At 38.5% G+C, this 5942-nt stretch overlaps 1 pseudogene; it reads right to left on the bottom strand.

Moving 5' to 3' along the window:
- Nucleotides 1-878: 878 nt before the first annotated feature.
- LOC148508741 (5S ribosomal RNA) lies at nt 879-997 on the bottom strand (annotated as a pseudogene).
- Between the last annotated feature and the right edge of the window lie 4945 nt (nt 998-5942).

Raw genomic sequence — 5942 nt, forward strand, 5'->3', positions numbered from 1 at the left:
TGCCTTGTTTGAATCTTTCATGACATCACTTCCGGTTTGCAACATCCGGAATAATATACTTTCAGTTCCAATATACAATCGCTATCCATGCAGTGCCAGGAGATCTATGTGAACTCCCTCTGGAACACCATGTGTCACTGGGTGGGTTTGCAAGGAGTCAGGGAAGTCTCCAGGGCTTGCTGTCCAAAAGTTCTCCTTTCCCTGCGTACGCTGGCTTCCGCCCTTCTTGGAGTTACTTCCGCCCGGTCACTGACATCATATCCGCTTACTCGAGTCGGTGGTTTCAGGGTATGGAGCTTGTTTCAGTGCGGAGAACATCTTGTTGCGCATGCATAGATGAGGTGGATGCTGGGTCTTCATCGCTCTCTCTTTCCCAATGGCCGCATCTGAGGTTGCTATGGCAGCGTGGTCGCCATTTTGGCATAGTCCAGGTGCGGCTAACATTATAATGAAAAGAGGGGAGAATTTTAGCAAACCGTATTATAAATATATATATCCTCCTAATTCTTATTCTTGAAAAGGTGCTACATGTTAGTTGTCACTGCATGAATGCACATGAATTATGCCAAGATAATGTGATGTATAGAGAAAATGTATATAGAAAAAATCTTAAAAATAGAAAAAATCTGTAATGGTGTTCCAAGCTAATAATCAGATGGATAAAAAAAAAAGGGGTTGATGAATAAAATATGATGTTGATGAGAATTAGTTCAAAAGCACGCTTTGAGAGAGGTTTGTAGTTGGAGAAGATGGGGGCAATGGCACTTTAATAGTCCAAAAGATGTATTCCAAAAAGTGATAACGATGTCTTGAATAAATCCATATATTGGCTTCCATTAAGGTATAACCCTTATTCCATTAATGCATATATGTACAGGTACCTACAACACCAGGTATTCCCAGGAGGTCTCCCATCCAAGTACTGACCCAGCCCAATTGTGCTTAGCTTCCAAGATCAGACAAGATTGGGTGTGAATGCAATGGTAAGATTGTAGGTATCAGAATGTACATACAGCTACCAACTCATCCATCATAGGAATGGGGCAATTTCATAACTTTCGTTAAAATCGTTCGGAGCCAAAGTGTTGAGTTGAAATATTCAGAACATTTCACGTCTTGAGAGTTTATTGCCCAAATCTCCCCTCTTTCTCCCAATGTCACTTGCTCTATTGCCTTAAAAGTAAGGTCTTCGGGGTTAGATCCATGATGAGTGATAAAGTGTTTAGAAACAGCATGTCCCTCTATTTTATTTTTAATGTTGCGGCTGTGCACTTGTATTCTCAGTTTCAGAGGTCTTTTGGTTTGTCCTATATACTTCAAGCCACATTTACATTCCAATAGATATATAATAGATGTTGAATTGCAATTTATGAAGTTTTTTTATTTTAAATTCCTTGGAGTCATTAAAATTAAAAAATACTTTTCTTCATGGATGTAAATACCTGCATATACTACAACTACCACATTTGTAGCATCCCAGACATGGAGGAGGTAGAGTTACAAAAGAATAAGGGAATTATCATGAAAACAAGCTGATAAAGGGGGGTATTGGTAATTATGGACAGACAAGCATATCTGAAGGAAGCCAACAGATTGCTGGGAGACAAAGATTCATATGTCATATTAGAAAAGGATCAAATAGAAGACTTCACAGAGGAATTGAGAACACTGCTGTTACGTGGTCTCCATGAAGGAACCCTGTGTAAAGAAGAATATCAATATCTAATGACAACCAATCACACAACCCCCATTTTCTATTTCCTTCCAAAGATTCATAAATCGCTAATAGAACCATCGGGAAGACCCATTGTAGTGGGCATTGACTCACTGACCTCACACCTTTCGGGGTACGTGGATGTTTTCTTGCAGAAGTATGTTTTGAAATTGGACTCATACCTTAAAGACACAACCAATCTACTACAATGTATACAAGAGATTGAATGGAAAGACACCTACAGATGGATTACCATCGATGTACAATATTTATATACCTGCATTGAACATAGCAAATGTATCAATGTGTGCAGAGCAGTCATGGAAGAGGATGACTCTATGTGCACTACACATCATGAATTTGAATGTGATCTTATGAGTTTTATATTAAATCATAATTATTTTAAATTTTTAGATGTTTTATCACCAGATATGTGGGATAGCAATGAGTACCATTTTTGTGCCCAGTTTTGCTAATATTTTCATGGGGTACTGGGAGAAAGACTACATCTACGATAATAATCCTTTCACAAAGAACAGTTATGTACAAAAGATACATTGATGACATTTTAATTATTTGGAATGGTTCAGAGGAAGTTTTTAAATAGTTTTTAATACACCTTGGAACAAATAACATGAACCTCAAGTTCACATCTCATTACAGTGATACATCATTGGAATTCTTAGATCTAGTCCTAACCCAGGAGGAAGGGAGAATAATCACTAAAAATCACATTAAGGAGGTAGACACCAATAGATACCTACATTACAAAAGTGGACATCTTAAGAAATGGAAACAAAATATCCCCTATTTCCAATTTCATAGGATCAAGCGGAATTGCACCAAAGAAAGTGAGATCAAGAAGATCAAATCCAAATGTACACTGAGAGATTTTTACAAAAAGAGTATCCAGTGGAACTCCTGACGAAAGCAGCAGAGATACAAGGGACCTTAAAAGAGAAGACCTGATAAAGTACAAAGATAAAAGCACCACAAAGAAAGACTTCCTACCTTTTGTCACTACTAACAATGGACATGAGAATAAAGTTAAGGGATCCCTACAGAAACATTGGAACATCTTACTCATGGGCCCTATACTTGAAGATATCCTACCCCCAAAACCAGCAATTCTGTTCAGAAAAGGAAGGAATCTTTAGGATACCTTGGCACCTAGTATGATAAGGGATGGGAATCAGATGAAAAACAAAACTCTTCCTCCATGTCTGGGATGCTACAAATGTGGTCGTTGTAGTATATGCAGGTATTTACATCCATGAAGAAAAGTCTTTTTTAATTTCAATGACTCCAAGGAATTTAAAATAAAAAAACTTCATAAATTGCAATTCAACATCTATTATATATCTATTGGAATGTAAATGTGGCTTGAAGTATATAGGACAAACCAAAAGACCTCTGAAACTGAGAATACAAGTGCACAGCCGCAACATTAAAAATAAAATAGAGGGACATGCTGTTTCTAAACACTTTATCACTCATCATGGATCTAACCCCGAAGACCTTACTTTTAAGGCAATAGAGCAAGTGACATTGGGAGAAAGAGGGGTGGGATTTGGGCAATAAACTCTCAAGACGTGAAATGTTCTGGATATTTTCAGTCAACACTTTGGCTCCGAACGGTTTTAACGAAAGTTATGAAATTGCCCCATTCCTATGATGGATGAGTTGGTAGCTGTATGTACAGTCTGATACCCACAATCTTACCATTGCATTCACACCCAATCTTGTCTTATCTTGGAAGCTAAGCACAATTGGGCTGGGTCAGTACTTGGAAGGGAGACCTCCTGGGAATAGCCGGTGTTGTAGGTACCTGTACATATATGCATTATGGCGTATGTAGCCACTCAGTCCATGTAATGGAATAAGGGTTATATCTTAATGGAAGCCAATATATGGATTTATTCAAGACAGCGTTATCACTTTTTGGAAGACATCATTTGGACTATTACAGTGCCATTGCCCCCATCTTCTCCAACTACAAACCTCTCTCAGAGCCTGCTTATGAACTAATTCTTATTAACATCATATTTCATTCATTTTTTATTCATCAATCCCTTTTTTTCGTTATCCATCTGATTATTAGCTTGGATCACCATTACAGATTTTTTCTATTTTTACTATTATTTCTATTTACATTTTCTCATACATCACATTATCTTGGCATAATTCATATGCATTCATGCAGTGACAACTAACATGTAGCACCTCTTCAAGAATAAGAATTAGGAGGATATATATATGTAAAATATGTTTTGCTAAAATTCTCCCCTCTTTTCATCATAACATTAGCCTCGCATGGACTATGCCAAAATGGAGACGATGCTGCCATAGCAACCTCAGATGCGGCGGTTGGGAAAGAGAGAGTGATGAAGACTCGGCATCCGAATCATCTATGCATGCGCAACAAGATGTTCTCAGCACTGAAACAAACACCATACCCTGAAACCACCGACTCAAGTAAGCGGATATGACATCAGGGACTGGGCGGAAGTAACTCCAGGAAGGGCAGAAGCCAGTGTATGCAGGGAAAGGAGAACTTTTGGACAGCAAGCCCTGGAGACATCCCTGATTCCTTGCAATACCACCCAGTGACACATGGTGACCCAGAGGGAGTTCACATAGATTCCCTGGCACTGCATGGATAGCGATTGTATATTGGAACTGAAAGTATATGATTCTGGATGTTGCAAACCGGAAGTGATGTCATGAAAGATTCAAACAAGGCAAATTGAGTCCTGATTGAAATGGGGTATAAAGAGCGATTACCCCAGGCTAACAGCACCCCTTGATGTAGTCCCCAGTGGATGAAATGCGTTGGGTAGTTGCCTCTTGCCTAATGAACTATCAAAGATAAGCACCTTATGAATTTAGGAGAACCTTCTTATACTTTGTACTTTTTAGAGCGTTTTTATAGTATTTAGAACACTTATTGCTGCTCTGACACAGAAAAGTTTTATGTGCATTTTCCTGTGCTTTTAATATATCATACTTATGTACTTATGTATTTATTGAACCTGTACTAAGGCTAGTTTTTAAATATTTATTAGCACTTTGTGAGATACACCTGTTTCACATACCTAGACCTAAAAGGTCATTTGCTAGAGCTCTTTGAAAATACGCACAGGCTCAGCAGTCTATAATTTGTTTGTTTGTATGTTATATTTAATAAATTATTATATATATATTTTTTACACATATGCTCTTATATGATTTATGAAGCACCTTAATAATACATTTGTATCTTGTAACACATATTAGTTTGTATTATCTATGTCAGTCGCTAAAGACCTTGAATACCTACACATACTGCACTAAAGGGCAATCCCAAATGCCCTACTATATTTGGTCCAGCTGACACCCTTGAAATACAGGGAGAACATAGCATACACAATCGTATTCACCTCCTAACTAGTATCCTTATCTAACTTGGTGCCGGTACCTCTTTTTGTATGTATATATATATATATATATATATATATGTGTGTGTGTGTGTGTGTGTGTGTATGTGCATATATATATATCCAAAACCAGCATATGGCGTGTTTGTATATATATATTTATATATATATATTTATATAAATAAATATATATATATATATATATATATATATATATATATATATATATATATTGTGGCAGTATCACCAGAGATGGCACTGGTGAGCTGCATATTCTGTGTGGGGCAGGAAAGATCCACCCACACAGAGAAGAAAAGGATTCTGGGAGATTGTGTAAGGACTGCCCAGTGGATTCAGTCCTGGGAGGATTGAGGCGGAACAGTCAGACAGAGCTCATTGTGCCAGGAAGCCATTGGGGGCCAGGAGGCCTGAGCCTAGACCTGTGAGATACAGGAAAGGCCATCAAACTCTGTGACTGAGCTATGGTACCTGCAAGGAAGCAGGCCAGACTGTGAGGCTGTGGCAGCCAGCCAACTAGAGACCAGGCCGGAGCCTGTGTTAACCTGCAGGAAGCAAGGCTAAGCTGACTTTGGACTTTTGTTTGCAGACTAGCTGCACTTTAATAGTGAGGGTTCAAGAAGTGAGCTAGTGCCCTAGGAGAGGGCTAGGTTGTTTTTATTTTCTATTCTTCTTTCCTGACTATCATGCTGAAGTAAAGCACCATCACCTCGTTTATTTCACCTGATAGCTGTGTGCGGACCCTCATTAAGCATCTAAACACTGCACCCATTCACCCTCTGCTGAGCTAATTA

Source organism: Taudactylus pleione, unplaced genomic scaffold (assembly GCF_031769625.1).
Source record: "Taudactylus pleione unplaced genomic scaffold, aTauple2 ptg000347l, whole genome shotgun sequence".
Classification (NCBI taxonomy): domain Eukaryota; kingdom Metazoa; phylum Chordata; class Amphibia; order Anura; family Myobatrachidae; genus Taudactylus; species Taudactylus pleione.